This window comes from Ranitomeya imitator, chromosome 2, assembly GCF_032444005.1.
Source record: "Ranitomeya imitator isolate aRanImi1 chromosome 2, aRanImi1.pri, whole genome shotgun sequence".
In the NCBI taxonomy this organism is placed as follows: Eukaryota; Metazoa; Chordata; class Amphibia; order Anura; family Dendrobatidae; genus Ranitomeya; species Ranitomeya imitator.
In genome coordinates, this window is record NC_091283.1 from 232,137,756 (window position 1) to 232,163,065 (window position 25,310).

General features: G+C 48.7%; 1 protein-coding gene across 5 annotated transcripts in view; it reads left to right on the plus strand.

The window, feature by feature from the left end:
• Positions 1-25,310, plus strand: part of LOC138662788 (sterile alpha motif domain-containing protein 9-like) — a 62,526-nt gene that overhangs the window by 19,778 nt on the left and 17,438 nt on the right. Inside the window, exon 4 of one of the 5 annotated variants that reach the window (XM_069748723.1) lies at positions 4,225-4,318. The exons of the other annotated variants lie outside the window; for them this stretch is intronic. The gene's annotated coding sequence lies outside the window, so the exon portion shown is untranslated. The remainder of the gene's footprint in view (positions 1-4,224; positions 4,319-25,310) is intronic. 5 annotated transcript variants of the gene reach the window in all.

A 25,310-nucleotide genomic window follows, 5' to 3' on the forward strand; every position in this document is an offset into this window, starting at 1 on the left:
GAGGGAGGAAGAGGGGGATACAGGACTCTGGAGGGAGGAAGAGGGGGATACAGGACTCTGGAGGGAGGAAGAGGGGGATACAGGACTCTGGAGGGAGGAGGAGGATACAGGACTCTGGAGGGAGGAGGCAGATACAGGACTCTGGAGGGAGGCGGATACAGGATTCTGAAGGGAGGAGGCGGATACAGGACTCTGGAGGGAGGAGGCGATACAGGACTTTGGAGGGAGGAGGAGGACCCAGGATGAAACTGATTATAGATTTTTGTTTTGTTGTTTATATCCAAGTCTGAAGAAGGTCTGAGTAAAGACGGAAACGTTATTAACATTGGGATCGTTATACCTCAATAAATACGCTTGGATACTAGTTTTGAGTGCCAGATTTTTCTTCAAACAATTATTAGGATTGGTACCCTTTTTCTGAGCACCGAAATTTGGACTACGGAGTGACGTGTATGCTTGTACACTATAAGGGTATGTTTCCACGTTCAGGAAACGCTGCGCAGAGCCGCATCGTCAAACACGCAGCGTCCAGATGTTACAGCATAGTGGAGGGAATTTCATGAAATCCCGTCTCCACTATGCATTAAAAGACGCATGCGGCTGTCCCGCGGAAACGGACATGTGGCGCGTCTTTTCAGAATGCAGCATGTCCTTACAATGCTGAAACAACGCAAGGACAGCGCAGGTGACCTGCCAGTGACCTCAGGTGCAGATTTGGTGCAGATTTTACCTGCGTAAAATCCTGATGCAATCCTGATCGTGGACATTACTGTTTCAAATGTCTCAATATTTTTGCTCCACTTGTAGTTGAGGTTGTGCCCAAGTGTGGCCCATCAAATTCATTATAATTTAGGCCAAAATCAGGCCAAAATTGTACTCTAGCCAGTGACGCCTGGCAACTGAGGGGTGCACCGAGCTCATTAAGAAACGTAGGCCTAGTGAATTTGGCACAGCTTACTCCAGCGCACCCTTGATCAAGACTGGCGCACAAAACGGTGTTACTACACACACCCTATCGAGCAGGCCCGATCTTTTTTCACGGCCCTCACGGCCATACGACACACCCTGAAATTATTGCGGCCCGTTTTTGCGGCCCCATAGAAATGCATCGGGGCCACAAAAACAAGCCGAAAAAACACGGCAAGTGTAAAACTAAGGCGTCTGAAGAGGACAGAGGAGTATGGAGGGAGGAGGAGGGGGATACAGGACTCTGGAGGGAGGAGGGGACACAGGACTCTGGAGGGAGGAGGAGGATACAGGACTCTGGAGGGAGGAGAAGGATACAGTACTCTGGAGGGAGGAGGGGACACAGGACTCTGGAGGGAGGAGGAGGACAGAGGACTCTGGAGGGAGGAGGAGGATGATACAGGACTCTGGAGGGAGGAGGAGGATGATACAGGACTCTGGAGGGAGGAGGAGGATACAGGACTCTGGAGGGAGGAGGGGACACAGGACTCTGGAGGGAGGAGGAGGATACAGGACTCTGGAGGGAGGAGGGGACACAGGACTCTGGAGGGAGGAGGAGGATACAGGACTCTGGAGGGAGGAGGGGACACAGGACTCTGGAGAGAGGAGGGGACACAGGACTCTGGAGGGAGGGGGGACACAGGACTCTGGAGGTAGAAGGATACAGGACCCTGGAGGGAGGAGGATAAGGACCCTGGAGGGAGGAGGGGGACAGAGGACTCTGGAGGGAGGAGGGGGACAGAGGACTCTGGAGGGAGGAGCGGGACAGAGGACCCTGGGGGATACAGGACTCTGAAGGGAGGAGGACACAGGACTCTGGAGGCAGGAGGAGGATACAGGACTCTGGAGGGAGGAGGAGGACAGAGGACTCTGGAGGGAGAAGGAGGATACAGGACCCTGGGGGATACAGGACTCTGGAAGGAGGAGGGGACACAGGACTCTGGAGGGAGGAGGAGGATACAGGACCCTGGAGGGAGGAGGGCGACAGAGGACTCTGGAGGGAGGAGGGGGACAGAGGACGCTGGGGGATACAGGACTCTGAAGGGAGGAGGAGGACACAGGACTCTGGAGGGAGGAGGGCGACACAGGACTTTGGAGGGAGAAGGACCAGAGTCTGGAGGAAGACAGAGGTGTCTGGAGGGAGGAGGGGGACACAGGACTCTGGAGGGAGGAGGGGACACAGGACTCTGGAGGGAGGACAGAGGACTCTGGAGGGAGGGGGGACACAGGACTCTGGATGGAGGAGGGGGACAGAGGACCCTGGGGGATACAGGACTCTGAAGGGAGGAGGAGGACACAGGACTCTGGAGGGAGGAGGGCGACACAGGACTTTGGAGGGAGGAGAAGGACCAGAGTCTGGAGGAAGACAGAGGTGTCTGGAGGGAGGAGGGGGACACAGGACTCTGGAGGGAAGAGGGTACACAGGACTCTGGAGGGAGGAGGAGGACAGAGGACAGCAAAAGAAGTTTCTGTCCGTTCACTTAAGATGAGGCGATCAGTTCTTGGCCCCCTGTATGTGGCTGAGGCTGTGCCCGTCATGCCGTCTTATTACGGTCAGGGGCCACACATTCCAGACATGAATATCCGCTTGTTCAGGCAGATAGACCCACACTCCGGACCCCGGCCTCAGGTCACCGCACTGAGGAGTCACACACCGATCTGTCTGGTGACTGTGGAGGCCGCACATCTGCTCACTACATGTCCTGTACAGGATGGAGGCCACGAATCCTCTCTGATCAGAAAGGACACTCAGCCATTCCTTACACTGCTGAGGTAACATGAAAGCTGAGCTCTCATAGGTCGCTGAGGTAACAGCAAAGCTGAGCTCTGATTGGTCGCTGAGGTAACATAAAAGCTGAGCTCTGATTGGTTGCTGGAGTAATGAAAGCTGAGCTCTGGTCACTGAGGTAACATGAAAGCTGATCTCTCATAGGTCACTGAGGTAACAGCAAAGCTGAGCTCAGATTGGTCACTGAGTTAACATGAAAGCTGAGCTCTGATTGGTCGCTGAGGTAATAATAATAATTTTATTTATATAGCGCCAACACATTCTGCAGCGCTTTACAAATTATAGAGGGGACTTGTACAGACAATAAACATTACAGCATAACAGAAATCACAGTTCAAAATAGATACCAAGAGGAGTGAGGGCCCTGCTGCTCGCAAGCTACAAACTATGAGGAAAAGGGGAGACACGAGAGGTGGATGGTAACAATTGCTTTAGTTAGTCGGACCAGCCATAGTGTAAAGGTACCGTCACACTGAGCAACTTCACAACGATATCACTAGCGATCCGTGACGTTGCAGCGTCCTGGATAGCGATATCGTTGTTTGACACGCAGCAGCGATCTGGATCCCGCTGTGCCATCGTTGGTCGCTGGGGAAAGTCCAGAACTTTATTTCGTCGCTGGATCTCCCGCTGACATCGCTGAATTGGTGTGTGTGACGCCGATCCAGCAATGTGTTCACTGGTAACCAGGGTAAACATCGGGTTACTAAGCGCAGGGCCGCGCTTAGTAACCCGATATTTACCCTGGTTACCATTGTAAATGTAAAAAAAAAACAAAACACTAAATACAATGGGTGTGCGCTAGCGATGTGGCGTCATTGAGGGACGGACCCGAGACGCGGGCTGCAGCGTTTCCGGGTCTGTCACTGCTAGCAGATGCTCCATCTGCGCTAGCGCTGTGCCAAAGTCGACGCTAGTGATGAGCGTCCCCATTGCTGTTAATGGGCACGCTAACGGACGCATTGCACGACGTTAATTTCGCTGTGCAACGCTGTCCGTTAGCGCGGTCCCATTAACGCAATGGGAACCTACCCTTAGTGCAGTCCGTTTAACGTATGTGTTGAACGGACTGCACAATGCAAGTGTGAACCTAGCCTTAGAACCGTGCTACGACTGTCCGTCCGGCTCCTTGTAGACATGTCTGCTGCTTCTTTGCATCTTTTACAACCATCACGTCGCCTGGTGCCAGGACTCGATAAGATGGCAGGGCAGGATAGATAACGCTCCGGGCAGGGTGGAGGTTCTGGCAGTGTTTCACATCACGAAATCTCACACACGGTGATGCGCCATTAATCCAGAAGAAACCCTACACTGGAAGGGGCGAGAGCATCGGGGAAGTAGCAGGGTTAGGGCCGGACATAGCGACCTCGGACCTACAGGAAGGAGCACAGGGCGTGGACGGCAATAATCTACTGTGTGTGAAGAAGGAATGAAGTTCAGGAGCAGCCCTGTGTCCTCTCACATTACAGGACAGAAACGAAACTAGAAGACAGAGAAGCCTCCAGAGGAGAAGAGCGGCCACCAGAGAGCTGAAAAACTCCTCACTGACTACAGGCGTGAGCGGTGAGTGCCACAGGCTGACCACATACAGGGACCTCTGCACTGTCCGCATACCTCTGTGTGCACACTGACTCTGCACCATTCTTCTGCATGCACACTCTCTTTGTGCACCATTCTTGTGTGCACACTGACTCTGCACCATGCCTGTGTGCACACTGACTGTGTGCACCATGCCTCTGTGGGCACACTGACTGCACCATGCCTGTGTGCACACTGACTATGCACCATGCCTCTGTGTGCACACTGACTCTGCACCATTCCTCTGTGTGCACACTGACTATGCACCATGCCTGTGTGCACACTGACTATGCACCATGCCTCTGTGTGCACACTAACTCTGCACTATTCCTGTGTGCACACTGACTCTGCACCATTCCTCAGCATTCACTTTGTGCACTGTGCCTCTGTGTGCACACTGACTCTGCACCATTCCTCTGTGTGCACACTGACTCTGCACCATTCTTCTGCATGCACACTCTCTTTGTGCACCATTCCTGTGTGCACACTGACTCTGCACCATTCTTCTGCATGCACACTCTGTGCACCATTCCTGTGTGCACACTGACTCTGTGCACCATTGTTCTGTGTGTACACTTACTGCACCAATCTTCTGTGTTCACACTGACTCTGTGCACCATTCTGATGTGCACACTGACTCTGTGCACCATTGTTCTGTGTGTACACTTACTGCACCAATCTTCTGTGTTCACACTGACTCTGCACACCATTCCTATGTGCACACTGACTCTGTGCACCATTGTTCTGTGTGTACACTTACTGCACCAATCTTCTGTGTTCACACTGACTCTGCATACCATTCCTATGTGTGAACACTGACTATGCACCATTCCTCTGTGTGCACACTCTCTGTGCACCGTTGTTCTCTGTGTGTACACTTACTGCACCAATCTTCTGTGTGCACACTGACGCTGCAGCATTCCTGTGTGCACACTGACTCTGTGAACCATTGTTCTGTGTGTACACTTACTGCACCAATCTTCTGTGTTCACACTGACTCTGCGCACCATTCCCGTGTGCACACTGACTCTGTGCACCATTGTTCTGTGTGTACACTTACTGCACCAATCTTCTGTGTTCACACTGACTCTGCACACCATTCCTATGTGCACACTGACTCTGTGCACCATTGTTCTGTGTGTACACTTACTGCACCAATCTTCTGTGTTCACACTGACTCTGCATACCATTCCTATGTGTGAACACTGACTATGCACCATTCCTCTGTGTGCACACTCTCTGTGCACCGTTGTTCTCTGTGTGTACACTTACTGCACCAATCTTCTGTGTGCACACTGACGCTGCAGCATTCCTGTGTGCACACTGACTCTGTGAACCATTGTTCTGTGTGTACACTTACTGCACCAATCTTCTGTGTTCACACTGACTCTGCGCACCATTCCCGTGTGCACAGACTCTGCGCACCATTCCTGTGTGCACACTGACTCTGCGCACCATTCCTGTGTGCACTCTTTCTGTGCACCATTCCTCTGTGTGCATACTGACTCTGCGCACCATTCCTCTGTGTGCACACTCTCTCTGTGCACTATTCCTGTGTGTGCACACTGACTCTGTGCACCATTCCTCTGTGTGCACTCTCTCTCTGCACCATTCCCGTGTGTGCACACTGACTCTGTGTACTGACCCTGCAGTACACTTTGCTGCTCCTGTTGACCAGTCTTTTTCGGCGGTGTCTTACAGTTTACCTCTATGACTGCATTGTCCTATACAGGGAGCCACTTCAGTTCTTACTATGGGTCCCTGTGGTGGACGGGTGCGGAGACATAGCGGACTGTGGCCCTAAGCATGGTGTATCGCCAGGAGATGTATGGAGGCCTATTACCCAGGACTGTACAAGACACTCCTAAGGAAAAACAGAGCTTCAGGAGACCACTAGGGTTGAGCGAAACGGATCGTTCATTTTTAAAAGTCGCCGACTTTTGGCACAGTCGGGTTTTATGAAACCCGACCCGACCCCTGTGTGGGGTCGGCCATGCGGTACGCGACTTTCACGCCAAAGTCGCGTTTCAATGACGCTAAAAGCGCCATTTCTCAGCCAATGAAGGTGGACGCAGAGTGTGGGCAGCGTGATGACATAGGTCCTGGTCCCCACCATCTTAGAGAAGGGCATTGCAGTGATTGGCTTGCTGTCTGCGGCGTCACAGGGGCTATAATGAGGCGTTCCCGCCGACCGCCATCTTACTGCTGCTGATCTGAGCATAGGGAGGGGTTGCTGCCGCTTTGTCAGAAGCAGGGATAGCGTTAGGCAGGGTCCATTAACCACCAAACTGCTTGTGCTGTAGCGATTTCCACTGTCCAACACCACCTTTTGTTTGCAGGGACAGTGGAAGCTACATTTTTTTTCCTCAGCGCTGTAGCTCATTGGGCTGCCCTAGAAGGCTCCCTGATAGCTGCATTGCTGTGTGTACGCCGCTGTGCAAACCAACTGCTTTTTTTAAAGCACAAATCCTGTTGTTCCTTCCTTTCTGCACAGCTATCTTTTTTGTTTGTCCACACATTTGATTTAATTTGTGCAGCAGTCCACTCCTTCTTATTGCTGCCTTCCATACCTGGCTGAGATTACTGCAGGGAGATAGTAATTGTAGGACAGTCCCTTTTTTTTTTTTTAATTCTCCCTAAAAAAAAAAAGTAGTGGGAGATTGATTGGCATTTCTGCTAGAGTGCCAGTCCTGTGTGTGCCATCTCTCTTAAATAGTGGGCCATAGAAAGCCTAGTGTTTTTTTTTTAATTTGGTATCTAAATTCTCCCTGAAAAAATAAAAACAAACGTGGGAGATTAATATTGGCCTTTCTGCTTGTGTGCCAGTCCTGAGTGTGCCATCTCTCTTTAATAGTGTGCCATAGAAAGCCTGGTGTTTTTTTTTAATTTGGTATCTAAATTCTCCCTGAAAAAAAAAAAAATCAGTGGGAGATTAATGTTGGCCTTTCTGCTTGTCTGCCAGTCCTGAGTGTGCCATCTCTCTTAAATAGTGGGCCATAGAAAGCCTAGTGTTTTTTTTTTTAATTTGGTATCTAAATTCTCCCTGAAAAAAAAAAACAGTGGGAGATTAATATTGGCCTTTCTGCTTGTCTGCCAGTCCTGAGTGTGCCATCTCTCTTAAATAGTGGGCCATAGAAAGCCTAGTGTTTTTTTTTTTTTTTAAATTTGCTATCTAAATTCTCCCTGAAAAAATAAAAAAAAGCGTGGGAGATTAATATTGGCCTTTCTGCTTGTGTGCCAGTCCTGAGTGTGCCATCTCTCTTAAATAGTGGGCCATAGAAAGCCTAGTGGTTTTTTTTTTTAAATTTGGTATCTAAATTCTCCCTGAAAAAAAACAGTGGGAGATTAATATTGGCCTTTCTGCTTGTCTGCCAGTCCTGAGTGTGCCATCTCTCTTAAATAGTGGGCCATAGAAAGCCTAGTGTTTTTTTAAAAAAAAAAGTGGTATCTAAATTCTCACTGAAAAAAAAAAAACAGTGGGAGATTAATATTGGCGTTTGTGCTTGAGTGACAGTCCTGCGTGTGTGGCATCTCTCTCATTTGGTGCCACAGAAAACAGAGTGTGTAACATCGTGCCTGATTTTCCATGTGGTCTCACCCACCTATAAAGGGATATCTAAATCATACAGAAGTTAGAGTTCACCTTGTAAGTTGTTTGACAGTAACAAATACCGTTAGTTTGGTGACGTTTTTAAAACAATGAGGAAGTCTGGTGGAAGAGGTCGTGGCCGAGGGCATTCATTGCCAGCTGGTAATGATGGTAGTGGTAGTGGAGCATCGGGTGGTCGTGGGAAAAACAATATAGCACCTAAGTCTCGAGCTGTGGAGCCAGGTTCGTCGTCTGGCTACACAAGGCCTCGAACGCTCCCTTTTATGGGAGTAGGAAAACCGCTTTTAAAGCCGGAGCAGCAAGAGCAAGTTTTGGCTTACCTTGCTGACTCAGCCTCTAGCTCTTTTGCCTCCTCTTCGGAAACTGGTAAATGTAAAAGCAGCGCGTCGTTAGTGGATGTTCACGGTCAGGGACAAGTCGCTTCCTTGTCCTCTTCAGCAAAAACAGCAACAGAGAAGGATGCAGCAGGCGACACAACGGGTTACTCCATGGAGCTCTTTACACATACCGTCCCTGGCTTAGAAAGTGAAACAGTTAACAGGCCATGCCCATTAGGCCGGCTTCACACTTGCGAGTTTTACGGACGTAAGAGCGCAGAAACTACGTCCGTAAAACTCGCAAAACATACGGCACAATTATTCTCTATGCCCCTGCTCCTATCTGCCGTATTAAACTGATCAGTATTATACGGCTTTCTACGGCCGTAGAAAATCGCAGCATGCTGCGTTTGTCACCGTATTGCGCAAATAAAACGTCAATGAAAGTCTATGGAAGCCCCAAAAATACGGATCACACACGGACCAGCAGTGTGACTTGCGAGAAATACGCAGCGCTGTTAGCGAGAAAAGCCATTAATTCAGTGCGGTGTACAGTAAAATCACACTGACAGCTTAGAATAGAATAGGTAGAATAAATGTGTACACATAGAATAGGTATATATATATATGTCAGTGAGACACATATATATATATTAATATTTCTTCCAGCGCTAGACAGCTTTAAAGCCGGTAATTCAATTACCGGCTTTTGCTTTCTCCTTCCTAAAACCCGACATGATATGAGACCTGGTTTACATACAGTAAACCATCTCATATCACCATTTTTTTTGCAAATTCCACACTACTAATGTTAGTAGTGTGTCTATGCAAAATTTGGCCGTTCTAGCTAGTAAATTAAGGGGTTAAATGGTGGAAAAAATTGGCGTGGGCTCCCGCACAATTTTCTCCGCCAGAGTAGTAAAGCCAGTGACTGAGGGCAGATATTAATAGCCTGGAGAGGGTCCATGGTTATTGCCCCCCCCCCCGGCTAAAAACATCTGCCCCCAGCCACCCCAGAAAAGGCACATCTGGAAGATGCGCCTATTCTGGCACTTGGCCACTCTCTTCCCATTCCCGTGTAGCGGTGGGATATGGGGTAATGAAGGGTTAATGCCACCTTGCTATTGTAAGGTGACATTAAGCCAAATTAATAATAGAGAGGCGTCAATTATGACACCTATCCATTATTAATCCAATACTAGTAAAGGGTTAAAAAATACACAAACACATTATTAAAAATTATTTTAATGAAATAAAAACAAAGGTTTTAATATTTTATTGAACGCCCAATCCAATCACTGAAGACCCTCGTTCTGTAACAAAAAAAAATAATAAACAAACAATATCCTTACCTTCCGCAGATCTGTAAAGTCCAACGATGTAAATCCATCTGAAGGGGTTAAAATATTTTGCAGACACGAGCTTTGCTAATGCAGCTGCTCATGTCTGCAAAACCCCGGAGAATGTAGGTAAAGTAGGTCAATTACCTATATTTACCTGCATTTGCGGTGAGGCGCCCTCTGCTGGCTGTTCCTAGATCATGGGAACTTTTCTAGAAAGCTCCCTGGCTCGAGATCATAAGAGGCGCCCTCTGCTGGTTGTCCTCATATGAACTCGAGCCAGGGAGCTTTCTAGGAAAGTTCCCACGATCAAGGAACAGCCAGCAGAGGGCGCCTCACCGCAAATGCAGGTAAATATAGGTCATTGACCTACTTTACCTACATTCTCCGGGGTTTTGCAGACATGAGCAGCTGCATTAGCAAAGCTCGTGCCTGCAAAATATTTTAACCCCTTCAGATGGATTTACATCGTTGGACTTTACAGATCTGCGGAAGGTAAGGATATTGTTTGTTTATTATGTTTTTTTTTGTTACAGAACGAGGGTCTTCAGTGATTGGATTGGGCGTTCAATACAATATTAAAACAACCTTTGTTTTTATTTCATTAAAATAATTTTTAATAATGTGTTTGTGTATTTTTTTAACCCTCTACTAGTATTGGATTAATAATGGATAGGTGTCATAATTGACGCCTCTCCATTATTAATTTGGCTTAATGTCACCTTACAATAGCAAGGTGGCATTAACCCTTCATTACCCCATATCCCACCGCTACACGGGAATGGGAAGAGAGTGGCCAAGTGCCAGAATAGGCGCATCTTCCAGATGTGCCTTTTCTGGGGTGGCTGGGGGCAGATGTTTTTAGCCAGGTCGGGGGGGGGGGGGGCAATAACCGTGGACCCTCTCCAGGCTATTAATATCTGCCCTCAGTCACTGGCTTTACTACTCTGGCGGAGAAAAATGTGCGGGAGCCCACGCCAATTTTTTCCGCCATTTAACCCCTTAATTTACTAGCTAGAACGGCCAAATTTTGCATATACACACTACTAACATTAGTAGTGTGGAATATTCAAAAAAAATGGTGATATGAGATGGTTTACTGTATGTAAACCATGTCTCATATCATGTCGGGTTTAGGAAGGAGAAAGCAAAAGCCGGTAATTGAATTACCGGCTTTCTGCTATATCGCGCTGGATGAAATATTAATATATATACATATATGTGTCTACTGACATATATATATATATATATATAGACAGTATATATGTTTTTTGTTTTTTTTACACATGGATCACTTGTATAGCCGTATGTCGGTTTTGCAAGCCTGCGATAAAAACACGCAGTATGGATGACATACGGATGACATACGGAGGATGCCATGCGCAAAAAACGCTGAAACACCCTGCCTACGGAGGAGCTACGGACCACTATTTTCGGGACTTTTCAGCGTATTACGGCCGTATTATACGGACCGTATTTTCATACGCTGAGTGTGAAGCTGGCCTTACAAGTTGAATCTGACATGGAGTGCACTGATGCACAGCCACAGCCAGACTACTATGCTGGTCCTTTGACTCAGACCAGAACATTGCCCTCGCAGGGTACTGATCCAGAATCAGACCCTGATGAGACTATGTTGCCTCGTCACGAACGCTATACCACCAACTTACACGGTGACACAGACGAAGTTGCACACGAGCTAGAAGAGGAGGTTATAGATGACCCAGTTGTTGACCCCGATTGGCAGCCATTGGGGGAACAGGGTGCAGGCAGCAGTAGTTCTGAAGCGGAGGAGGAGGGGCCGCAGCAGGCATCAACATCGCAACAGGTTCCATCTGCCGGGCCCGTAGATGGCCCAAAACGCGTGGCAAAGCCAAAACCTGTTGGAGGACAGCGTGGCCATCTGGTTAAAGCTCAGTCTGCAATGCCTGATAAGGGATCCGATGCTAGAAAGAGTGCAGTCTGGCATTTTTTTAAACAACATCCAATTGATCAGCGCAAAGTCATCTGTCAAAAATGTTCAACTACCTTAAGCAGAGGTCAGAATCTGAAAAGTCTAAATACAAGTTGCATGCATAGACATTTAACCACTATGCATTTGCAAGCCTGGACTAACTACCAAACATCCCTTAAGGTTGTAGCACCCTCGGCCAATGAAGCTAGTCAGCAACGCTACATCCCTTCCGTCACTGTAAGGACACCATTTTCCGCACCACCTGCAGTATCTGTGCAGGTTTCTTTGCCAGGCCAAAGCAGTCAGGGTCAGGGAATCACCAGTTTCGTAGTAGGAAACACTTTATCCAGGGCACCGGCGGCAACAATACCATCTCCAACCGTCTCTCAGTCTGCCATGTCCACCGGCAACGCCGCTAGTTCCACGATCTCCAGTTCTCCAGTCCAGCTCACCCTACATGAGACTCTGGTTAGAAAAAGGAAGTACTTAGCCTCGCATCCGCGTACACAGGGTTTGAACGCCCACATAGCTAGACTAATCTCGTTAGAGATGATGCCCTACCGGTTAGTTGAAAGCAAAGCTTTCAAAGCCCTGATGGACTACGCTGTACCACGCTACGAGCTACCCAGTCGACACTTCTTTTTGAGAAAAGCCATCCCAGCCCTCCACCAGCATGTTAAAGAGCGCATTGTCCATGTACTCAGGCAATCTGTGAGTACAAAGGTGCACCTGACAACAGATGCATGGACTAGTAGGCATGGCCAGGGACGTTTCGTGTCCATCACGGCACACTGGGTGAATGTGGTGGATGCAGGGTCCACAGGGGACAGCAATTTTGGGACAGTTCTGCCTAGCCCACAGTCTAGGAAACAGTTGGCTGTAGCCGTTCGCACCCCCTCCTCCTCGTCCTCCTGCAGAAGCGAGAGCTCGTCCACAGACCGCAGTCGCCCAACCACTCCATCCGCAGCTGCCACTGTTGCACACCAATTGTCCCATTATGGGGCACCTACTGGCAAGCGTCAGCAGGCTGTATTGGCTATGAAGTGTTTGGGCGACAACAGACACACCGCGGAAGTTCTGTCCGAGTTCTTGCAGAAAGAAACGCAGTCGTGGCTGGGCACTGTAGATCTTGAGGCAGGCAAGGTAGTGAGTGATAACGGAAGGAATTTCATTGCTGCCATCTCCCTTTCCCAACTGAAACACATTCCTTGCCTGGCTCACACCTTAAACCTGGTGGTGCAGTGCTTCCTGAAAAGTTATCCGGGGTTATCCGACCTGCTCCTCAAAGTGCGCGGACTTTGCTCGCATGTCCGCCGTTCGCCCATACATTCCAGCCGTATGCAGACCTATCAGCGGTCTTTGAACCTTCCCCAGCATCGCCTAATCATAGACGTTGCAACAAGGTGGAACTCAACACTGCACATGCTTCAGACTGTGCGAACAGGCGTGCTGTTATGTATTTGTGGGAGGATACACATACACGGGCAGGCAGTAGGATGGCAGACATGGAGTTGTCAGGTGTGCAGTGGTCGAAGATACAAGACATGTGTCAAGTCCTTCAGTGTTTTGAGGAATGCACACGGCTGGTTAGTGCAGACAACGCCATAATAAGCATGAGCATCCCCCTAATGCGTCTGCTGATGCAAAGTTTGACGCACATAAAGGAGCAGGCGTCTGCAGCAGAGGAAGAGGAAAGCCTTGATGACAGTCAGCCATTGTCTGGTCAGGGCAGTGTACAGGACGAGGTCGCGGGAGAACAGAAGGAGGAGGAGGACGAGGAGGATGATGGGGATGAGTATTTTGTTAATGAGGAAGCTTTTCCGGGGCCACTGGAAATTGGTGGCGTGGCAAGGCCGGGTTCTGGTTTTTTGAGGGACACAAGTGACGTAGATTTGCCTGAAACAGCCCCTCAACCCAGCACAACCGCAGATTTGACAACTGGAACTTTGGCCCACATGGCGGATTATGCCTTACGTATCCTCAAAAGGGATACACGCATTACTACAATGATGAACGATGACGATTACTGGTTGGCCTGCCTCCTTGATCCTCGCTATAAAGGCAAATTGCAAAATATTATGCCACATGAGAACTTGGAACTAATATTAGCAACCAAACAATGAACTCTTGTTGACCGTTTGCTTCAGGCATTCCCAGCACACAGTGCCCGTGATCGTTCTCACACGAGCTGCAGGGGGCAGCAGACCAGAGGTGTTAGAGGTGCAGAAATCAGAAGTGGCGTTGAACAGAGGGGTTTTCTGACCAGGTTGTGTAGTGATTTTGCTATGACCGCAGACAGGACAGGTACTGCAGCATCAATTCAAAGTGACAGGAGACAACATTTGTCCAGTATGGTTACTAACTATTTTTCATCCCTTATCGATGTTCTCCCTCAACCGTCATTCCCATTTGATTACTGGGCATCCAAATTAGACACCTGGCCAGAATTGGCAGAATATGCATTGCTGGAGCTTGCTTGCCCGGCAGCTAGTGTCCTATCAGAAAGAGTATTCAGTGCTGCAGGTTCAATATTAACCGAAAAAAGGACTCGTCTGGCTACCCAAAATGTGGATGATCTAACCTTCATTAAAATGAACAACTGGACTTCAAATTCTTTTGCCCCACCTTGCCCAGCTGACACCTAGCTTTCCTATGAAAAGGTCTTGCTTGTGGACTACTCTGACTGACTTTTCCAATCGCGTAATTTGCAGCAGCTGATTGTCCAGCATACGACATGTTTACACCTCCCTAAATAGCCAAACTCCCCCCACGGGGCTGTGGTCTTGCCACTTGGCGCAAGTACCCGTGAGAGTGCCGTTTGTCTGAAGAGGTGGGTGTGCCCGCTTTTGGTCGACGGCACTGCCACTGGGTCCCTCATAGTACAATAAAGTGTCTCTGGCGGTGGTGGTGCGCACCCAACGTCAGACACACTGTTGTAACACGAGGGGCCCTGGGCCTGTACCGCCGGCCACAAGAGAGTTCCCCCCCCCCAGCTCAAACATTGCTCTACCACTTGCACAATTATCTCTCACAGTTCCACCAATGTTTAGTCTATGCGCTGACATCATTCAATGCCTGCAACTGACAATACCATTGTGTTGACATGTATGATGGTACTTAACATAGTCAGGGGCAGTGTCCTATATTTACACCAGTAAATAATTAGCGCCAAATTACTAGGTGTAAAACTCAGTAGAGGAGCCCACCCCTGTACCTAAGTATTCCACCCTTTTGTGTTTTGGTTTTGTTGTAATGCGAGACATTAACATCTATTTATTTTTTTGGAGTACTAACTGGCAGACACTCATTACAATCGGCCTCCGCTGACAACATCAATGCTGCCTGCGTACCCCTGCAAGAGAATTGCAAGTGCCTACAGCCAAATATTGTTATGTTAGGCCTACTACGCCTGTCTGCGGTCCCTCCTTCCACTAGTCCTCCAGTGACCTGTCTACTGCTGCCCGTGTACCCCTGGAACCAATGTAAAAGTGCCTACAGCCAAATTTTGTTATGTTAGGCCTACTACGCCTGTCTGCGGTCCCTCCTTCCACTAGTCCTCCAGTGTCCTGTCTACTGCTGCCCGTGTACCCCTGGAACCAATGTAAAAGTGCCTACAGCCAAATTTTGTTATGTTAGGCCTACTACGCCTGTCTGCGGTCCCTCCTTCCACTAGTCCTCCAGTGACCTGTCCACTGCTGCCCGTGTACCCCTGGAACCAATGTAAAAGTGCCTACAGCCAAATTTTGTTATGTTAGGCCTACTACGCCTGTCTGTGGTCCCTCCTTCCACTAGTCCTCCAGTGTCCTGTCTACTGCTGCCCGTGTACCCCTGGAACCAATGTAAAAGTGCCTACAGCCAAATTTTGTTATGTTAGGCCTACTACGCTTGTCTGCGGTCCCTCCTTCCACTAGTCCTCCAGGGTCCTGTCTACTGCTGCCCGTGTACCCCTGGAACCAATGTAAAAGTGCCTACAGCCAAATTTTGTTATGTTAGGCCTACTACGCCTGTCTGCGGTCCCTCCTTCCACTAGTCCTCCAGTGACCTGTCTACTGCTGCCCGTGTACCCCTGGAACCAATGTAAAAGTGCCTACAGCCAAATTTTGTTATGTTAGGCCTACTACGCCTGTCTGCGGTCCCTCCTTCCACTAGTCCTCCAGTGTCCTGTCTACTGCTGCCCGTGTACCCCTGGAACCAATGTAAAAGTGCCTACAGCCAAATTTTGTTATGTTAGGCCTACTACGCCTGTCTGCGGTCCCTCCTTCCACTAGTCCTCCAGTGTCCTGTCTACTGCTGCCCGTGTACCCCTGGAACCAATGTAAAAGTGCCTACAGCCAAGTTTTGTTATGTTAGGCCTACTACGCTTGTCTGCGGTCCCTTCTTCCACTAGTCCTCCAGTGTCCTGTCTACTGCTGCCCGTGTACCCCTGGAACCAATGTAAAAGTGCCTACAGCCAAATTTTGTTATGTTAGGCCTACTACGCCTGTCTGCGGTCCCTCCTTCCACTAGTCCTCCAGTGTCCTGTCTACTGCTGCCCGTGTACCCCTGGAACCAATGTAAAAGTGCCTACAGCCAAATTTTGTTATGTTAGGCCTACTACGCCTGTCTGCGGTCCCTCCTTCCACTAGTCCTCCAGTGACATGTCCACTGCTGCCCGTGTACCCCTGGAACCAATGTAAAAGTGCCTACAGCCAAATTTTGTTATGTTAGGCCTACTACGCCTGTCTGCGGTCCCTCCTTCCACTAGTCCTCCAGTGACCTGTCCACTGCTGCCCGTGTACCCCTGGAACCAATGTAAAAGTGCCTACAGCCAAATTTTGTTGTTAGGCCTACTACGCCTGTCTGCGGTCCCTCCTTCCACTAGTCCTCCAGTGACCTGTCCACTGCTGCCCGTGTACCCCTGGAACCAATGTAAAAGTGCCTACAGCCAAATTTTGTTATGTTAGGCCTACTACGCCTGTCTGCGGTCCCTCCTTTCACTAGTCCTCCAGTGACCTGTCCACTGCTGCCCGTGTACCCCTGGAACCAATGTAAAAGTGCCTACAGCCAAATTTTGTTATGTTAGGCCTACTACGCTTGTCTGCGGTCCCTCCTTCCACTAGTCCTCCAGTGTCCTGTCTACTGCTGCCCGTGTACCCCTGGAACCAATGTAAAAGTGCCTACAGCCAAATTTTGTTATGTTAGGCCTACTACGCCTGTCTGCGGTCCCTCCTTCCACTAGTCCTCCAGTGTCCTGTCTACTGCTGCCCGTGTACCCCTGGAACCAATGTAAAAGTGCCTACAGCCAAATTTTGTTATGTTAGGCCTACTACGCCTGTCTGCGGTCCCTCCTTCCACTAGTCCTCCAGTGACCTGTCCACTGCTGCCCGTGTACCCCTGGAACCAATGTAAAAGTGCCTACAGCCAAATTTTGTTATGTTAGGCCTACTACGCCTGTCTGCGGTCCCTCCTTCCACTAGTCCTCCAGTGTCCTGTCTACTGCTGCCCGTGTACCCCTGGAACCAATGTAAAAGTGCCTACAGCCAAATTTTGTTATGTTAGGCCTACTACGCTTGTCTGCGGTCCCTCCTTCCACTAGTCCTCCAGTGACCTGTCCACTGCTGCCCGTGTACCCCTGGAACCATTGTAAAAGTGCCTACAGCCAAATTTTGTTATGTTAGGCCTACTACGCCTGTCTGCGGTCCCTCCTTCCACTAGTCCTCCAGTGACCTGTCCACTGCTGCCCGTGTACCCCTGGAACCTATTTTAAATTGCATAGAGCATCCTTTTTTTAATAGTAGGCATACAAACTCTGTCTGTGGTCCATAATTGAAATTGTCCTCCACTGAACAGACCAATGCTGCCTGTGTACCCCTGTAACCTTTTTTAAACTGCATTGAGCCATATGTTGTGTTTAAGGCCTACTACCTGTGTCTGTCTGCGCCACTCAATACAGCTGTCCTCCTTTTAAAAAAGCTGAGCGTCAATAGTCTGCTTTTCAGCCTATAGGAATTTGAAAACTGCATTGGGGCTACTACTACTACTTTGCTAGGGCCTACTAACAGTGTCTGCCGCTCCAAGGTGTTCCCCAGGTTTCCTCTCCATAGCTTAGAGCTTCTAGCTCTCGTTTAGTAGTTGTTGAAAACAACACTGCATTCGGCCTACAAGTTGGGTCTGGGGTGTAGAGACGGTGTCTTCCGCTCCAAGGTGTTCCCCAGGTTGCCTCTCCATTGCTTGAATCTTAAAGCTCTTGTTTAGTAGTTGTTGAAAACAACACTGCATTCGGCCTACAAGTTGGGTCTGGGGTGTAGAGACGGTGTGTTCCACTCCAAGGTGTTCCCCAGGTTGCCTCTCCATTGCTTCGATCTTCTGGCTCTTCTTAAAGGGAACCTGTCACCCCGTTTTTTGAGATTGAGCTATAAATACTGTTAAATAGGGCCTGCGCTGTGTGTTCCTATAGTGTATGTAGTGTACCCCGATTCCCCACCTATGCTGAGATATAACTTACCAAAGTCGCCGTTTTCGCCTGTCAATCAGGCTGGTCAGGTCGGGAGGGCGTGGTGACATCGCTGGTTCTTCCTCAGCTTTACGTTGGTGGCGTAGTGGCGTAATGGTGAACAAGCAGCGCGCGATCTGCGCTGTAATCCCTTGCATCGGTGGGGGCGGCCATCTTCCTGGGGCCGCGCGTGCGCAGATCGAGTGCTCTGCTGCACGGGGCTTCAGGAAAATGGCCGCGGCATGCCGCGCGTGCGCATTAGAGATCGCGGCGGCCATTTTCCCAAAGCCGAGATGCAAACTCGGCTTTGGGAAAATGGCCGCCGCGATCTCTAATGCGCACGCGCGGCATCCCGCGGCCATTTTCCTGAAGCCCCGTGCAGCAGAGCACTCGATCTGCGCACGCGCGGCCCCAGGAAGATGGCCGCCCCCACCGATGCAAGGGATTACAGCGCAGATCGCGCGCTGCTTGTTCACCATTACGCCACTACGCCACCAACGTAAAGCTGAGGAAGAACCAGCGATGTCACCACGCCCTCCCGACCTGACCAGCCTGATTGACAGGCGAAAACGGCGACTTTGGTAAGTTATATCTCAGCATAGGTGGGGAATCGGGGTACACTACATACACTATAGGAACACACAGCGCAGGCCCTATTTAACAGTATTTATAGCTCAATCTCAAAAAACGGGGTGACAGGTTCCCTTTAAGTAGTTGTTGAAAACAACACTGCATTCGGCCTACAAGTTGGGTCTGGATTGTAGAGACGGTGTCTTCCGCTCCAAGGTGTTCTCCAGGTTTCCTCTCCATTGCTTCAATCTTAACCCCTTCATGACCCAGCCTATTTTGACCTTAATGACCTGGCCGTTTTTTGCAATTCTGACCAGTGTCCCTTTATGAGGTAATAACTCAGGAACGCTTCAACGGATCCTAGCGGTTCTGAGATTGTTTTTTCGTGACATATTGGGCTTCATGTTAGTGGTAAATTTAGGTCAATAAATCCTGCGTTTATTTGTGATAAAAACGGAAATTTGGCGAAAATTTTGAAAATTTCGCAATTTTCACATTTTGAATTTTTATTCTGTTAAACCAGAGAGTTATGTGACACAAAATAGTTAATAAATAACATTTCCCACATGTCTACTTTACACCAGCACAATTTTGGAAACAAAATTTTTTTTTGCTAGGAAGTTATAAGAGTTAAAATTTGACCAGCGATTTCTCATTTTTACAACGAAATTTACAAAACCATTTTTTTTAGGGACCACCTCACATTTGAAGTCAGTTTGAGGGGTCTATATGGCTGAAAATACCCAAAAGTGACACCATTCTAAAAAATGCACCCCTCAAGGTGCTCAAAACCACATTCAAGAAGTTTTTTAACCCTTCAGGTGCTTCACAGCAGCAGAAGCAACATGGAAGGAAAAAATGAACATTTAACTTTTTAGTCACAAAAATTATCTTTTAGCAACATTTTTTTTATTTTCCCAATGGTACAAGGAGAAACTGAACCACGAAAGTTGTTGTCCAATTTGTCCTGAGTACGCTGATACCTCATATGTGGGGGTAAACCACTGTTTGGGCGCACGGCAGGGCTTGGAAGGGAAGGAGCGCCATTTGACTTTTTGAATGAAAAATTGGCTCCACTCTTTAGCGGACACCATGTCACGTTTGGAGAGCCCCCGTGTGCCTAAAAATTGGAGCTCCCCCACACGTGACCCCATTTTGGAAACTAGACGCCCCAAGGAACTTATCTAGATGCATAGTGAGAACTTTGAACCCCCGGGGGCTTCACAAATTGATCCGTAAAAATGAAAAAGTACTTTTTTTTCACAAAAAAATTCTTTTAGCCTCAATTTTTTTCATTTTCACATGGGCAACAGGATAAAATGGATCCTAAAATTTGTTGGGCAATTTCTCATGAGTACACCGATACCTCACATGTGGGGGTAAACCACTGTTTGGGCACATGGTAAGGTTCGGAAGGGAAGGAGCGCCATTTGACTTTTTGAATGAAAAATTATCTCCATCGTTAGCGGACACCATGTCGTGTTTGGAGAGCCCCCGTGTGCCTAAACATTGGAGCTCCCCCACAAATGACCCCATTTTGGAAACTAGACCCCCCAAGGAACTTATCTAGATGCATATTGAGCACTTTAAACCCTTAGGTGCTTCACAAATTGATCTGTAAAAATGAAAAAGTACTTTTTTTTTCACAAAAAAATTCTTTTCGCCTCAGTTTTTCATTTTCACATGGGCAATAGGATAAAATGAATCCTAAAATTTGTTGGGCAATTTCTCCCGAGTACGCCGATACCTCATATGTGGGGGTAAACCACTGTTTGGGCACACGGCAGGGCTCGGAAGGGAAGGCGCGCCATTTGACTTTTTGAATGGAAAATTAGCTCCAATTGTTAGCGGACACCATGTCGCGTTTAGAGAGCCCCTGTGTGCCTATGCATTGGAGCTCCCCCACAAGTGACCCCATTTTGGAAACTAGACCCCCCAAGGAACTTATCTAGATGCATATTGAGCACTTTAAACCCCCAGGTGCTTCACCGAAGTTTATAATGCAGAGCCATGAAAATAAAAAATAATTTTTCTTTCCTCAAAAATGATTTTTAGCCTGGAATTTCCTATTTTGCCAAGGGTAATAGGAGAAATTGGACCGCAAATGTTGTTGTCCAGTTTGTCCTGAGTACGCTGATACCCCATATGTGGGGGTAAACCACTGTTTGGGCGCACGGCAGGGCTCGGAAGGGAAGGCACGCCAATTGGCTTTTTAAATGGAAAATTAGCTCCAATTATTAGCGGACACCATGTCACGTTTGGAGAGCCCCTGTGTGCCTAAACATTGGAGATCCCCCACATATGACCCCATTTTGGAAACTAGACCCCCAAAGGAACTAATCTAGATGTGTGGTGAGGACTTTGAACTTCCAAGTGCTTCACAGAAGTTTATAACGCAGAGCCATGAAAATAAAATAAAAATTTTATTTTCTCTAAAATGATTTTTTAGCCTGCAATTTATTATTTTCCCAAGGGTAACAGGAGAAATTTGACCCCAAAAGTTGTTGTACAGTTTCTCCTGAGTACGCTGATACCCCATATGTGGGGGTAAACCACAGTTTGGGCACATGTCGGGGCTCGGAAGTCAAGTAGTGACGTTTTGAAATGCAGACTTTGATGGAATGCTCTGCGGGCGTTACGTTGCGTTTGCAGAGCCCCTGATGTGGCTAAACAGTAGAAACCCCCCACAAGTGACCCCATTTTAGAAACTAGACCCCGAAAGGAACTTATCTAGATGTGAGGTGAGCACTTTGAACCCCCAAGTGCTTCACAGAAGTTTATAACACAGAGCAGTGAAAATAATAAATATGTTTTCTTTTCTCAAAAATAATTTTTTAGCCCAGAATTTTTTATTTTCCCAAGGGTTACAGGAGAAATTGGACCCCAAAAGTTGTTGTCCAGTTTCTCCTGAGTACGCTGATACCCCATATGTGGGGGTAAACCACTGTTTGGGCACACGTCGGGGCTCAGAAGGGAAGTAGTGACTTTTGAAATGCAGACTTTGATGGAATGGTCTGCGGGCGTCACGTTGCGTTTGCAGAGCCCCTGGTGTGCCTAAACAGTAGAAACCCCCCACAAGTGACCCCATTTTCGAAACTAGACCCCCCAAGGAACTTATCTAGATATGTGGTGAGCACTTTGAACCCCCAAGTGCTTCACAGACGTTTACAACGCAGAGCCGTGAAAATAAAAAATCATTTTTCTTTCCTCAAAAATGATGTTTTAGCAAGCAATTTTTTATTTTCTCAAGGGTAACAGGAGAAATTGGACCCCAGTAATTGTTGCCCAGTTTGTCCTGAGTACGCTGATACCCCATATGTGGGGGTAAACCACTGTTTGGGCACATGTCGGGGCTCGGAAGTCAAGTAGTGACGTTTTGAAATGCAGACTTTGATGGAATGGTCTGCGGGCGTCACGTTGCGTTTGCAGAGCCCCTGGTGTGCCTAAACAGTAGAAACCCCCCACAAGTGACCCCATTTTGGAAACTAGACCCCCCAAGGAACTTATCTAGATATGTGGTGAGCACTTTGAACCCCCAAGTGCTTCACAGACGTTTACAACGCAGAGCCGTGAAAATAAAAAATCATTTTTCTTTCCTCAAAAATGATGTTTTAGCAAGCAATTTTTTATTTTCTCAAGGGTAACAGGAGAAATTGGACCCCAGTAATTGTTGCTCAGTTTGTCCTGAGTACACTGATACCCCATATGTGGGGGTAAACCACTGTTTGGGCACACGTCGGGGCTCGGAAGGGAAGGAGCACCATTTGACTTTTTGAATAAAAGATTGGCTGGAATCAATGGTGGCGCCATGTTGCGTTTGGAGACCCCCTGATGTGCCTAAACAGTGGAAACCCCTCAATTCTAACGCCAACACACCCCTAACCCTTATCCCAACTGTAGCCGTAACCCTAACCACAACCCTAACCGCAACACACCCCTAACCACAACCCTAACCCCAACACACCCCTAACCCTAACCACAACCCTAATTCCAACCCAACCCTAACCCTAAGGCTATGTACCCACGTTGCGGATTCGTGTGAGATTTTTCCGCACCATTTTTGAAAAATCCGCGGGTAAAAGGCACTGCGTTTTACCTGCGGATTTACCCTGCGGATTCCTATTGAGGAACAGGTGTAAAACGCTGCGGAATCCGCACAAAGAATTGACATGCTGCGGAAAATACAACGCAGCGTTTCCGTGCGGTATTTTCCGCACCATGGGCACAGCGGATTTGGTTTTCCATAGGTTTACATGGTACTGTAAACCTGATGGAACACTGCTGCGGATCCGCAGCGGCCAATCCGCTGCGGATCCGCAGCCAAATCCGCACCGTGTGCACATAGCCTAATTCTAAAGGTATGTGCACACGCTTCGGAAAACGCTGCGGATCCGCAGCAGTTTCCCATGAGTTTACATTTCAATGTAAACCTATGGGAAACAAAAATCGCTGTACACATGCTGCGGAAAAACTGCACGGAAACGCAGCGGTTTACATTCCGCAGCATGTCACTTCTTTCTGCGGATTCCACAGCGGTTTTACAACTGCTCCAATAGAAAATCGCAGTTGTAAAACCGCAGTGAAATGCGCAGAAAAACCGCGGTAAATCTGCCATAAATCCGCAGCGGTTTAGCACTGCGGATTTATCAAATCCGCTGCTGAAAAATCCACAGAGGACCAGAATACGTGTACACATACCGAAACCCTAACCCTAGCCCTAACCCTACCCCTAACCCTACCCCTACCCCTAACCCTACCCCTAACCCTACCCCTAACCCTAGTTCTAACTCCAACCTTAGTGAAAAAAAAAAAAAATTCTTTATTTTATTATTGTCCCTATCTATGGGGGACAAATGGGGGGGGTCATTTACTGTTTTTTTATTTTGACCACTGTGATAGATTATATCACAGTGATCAAAATTCACATTGGAACGAATCTGCCGGCCGGCAGATTCGGCGGGCGCACTGCGCATGCGCCCGCCATTTTGGAACATGGCGGCGCCCGGGGAAGAAGACGGACGGACCCCGCCAGGATCGGTAAGTATAAGGGGGGGAGATCAGGGCACAGGGGGGGGAGATCAGGGCACGGGGGGGCGTCGGAGCACGGGGGGGGAGGGATCGGAGCATGGGGGAGAGTGATCGGTGTGCGGGCGGGTGGATCGGTGTGCAGGGGGGGTGGATCGGTGTGCAGGGGGGGTGGATCGGAGCACGGGGGGGGATCGGAGTGCGGGGGGGTTTGATTGGAGCACGGGGGGGTGTGATTGGAGCACGGGGGGAGCGGACAGGAGGACGGGGGAGCGGAGCACAGGACGGAGGGGAGCGCTGCACAGATCGGGGGGCTGGGGGGGCGATCGGTGGGGTGGGGGCACATTAGTATTTCCAGCCATGGCCGATGATATTGCAGCATCGGCCATGGCTGGATTGTAATATTTCACCATTTTTTTAGGTGAAATATTACAAATCGCTCTGATTGGCAGTTTCACTTTCAACAGCCAATCAGAGCGATCGTAGCCACGAGGGGGTGAAGCCACCCCCCCTGGGCTAAACTACCACTCCCCCTGTCCCTGCAGATCGGGTGAAATGGGAGTTAACCCTTTCACCCGGCCTGCAGGGACGCGATCTTTCTGTGACACAGCATATGCGTCACAGGTCGGATTGGCACCGACTTTCATGACGCATACGCTGTGTCACAGGTCGGGAAGGGGTTAAAGCTCTTGTTTAGTAGTTGTTGAAAACAACACTGCATTCGGCCTACAAGTTGGGTCTGGGGTGTAGAGACGGTGTGTTCCACTCCAAGGTGTTCCCCAGGTTGCCTCTCCATTGCTTCAATCTTAAAGCTCTTGTTTAGTAGTTGTTGAAAACAACACTGCATTCGGCCTACAAGTTGGGTCTGGGGTGTAGAGACGGTGTGTTCCACTCCAAGGTGTTCCCCAGGTTGCCTCTCCATTGCTTCGATCTTCTGGCTCTTCTTAAGTAGTTGTTGAAAACAACACTGCATTCGGCCTACAAGTTGGGTCTGGATTGTAGAGACGGTGACTTTCGCTCCAAATTGTTCTCCAGGTTTCCTCTCCATTGCTTCAATCTTAAAGCTCTTGTTTAGTAGTTGTTGAAAACAACACTGCATTCGGCCTACAAGTTGGGTCTGGGGTGTAGAGACGGTGTGTTCCACTCCAAGGTGTTCCCCAGGTTGCCTCTCCATTGCTTCAATCTTAAAGCTCTTGTTTAGTAGTTGTTGAAAACAACACTGCATTCGGCCTACAAGTTGGGTCTGGGGTGTAGAGACGGTGTGTTCCACTCCAAGGTGTTCCCCAGGTTGCCTCTCCATTGCTTCGATCTTCTGGTTCTTAAGTAGTTGTTGAAAACAACACTGCATTCGGCCTACAAGTTGGGTCTGGGGTGTAGAGACGGTGTGTTCCACTCCAAGGTGTTCCCCAGGTTGCCTCTCCATTGCTTCGATCTTCTGGCTCTTCTTAAGTAGTTGTTGAAAACAACACTGCATTCGGCCTACAAGTTGGGTCTGGATTGTAGAGACGGTGTCTTCTGCTCCAAGGTGTTCTCCAGGTTTCCTCTCCATTGCTTCAATCTTAAAGCTCTTGTTTAGTAGTTGAAAACAACACTGCATTCGGCCTACAAGTTGGGTCTGGGGTGAAGAGACGGTGTGTTCCACTCCAAGGTGTTCCCCAGGTTGCCTCTCCATTGCTTCAATCTTAAAGC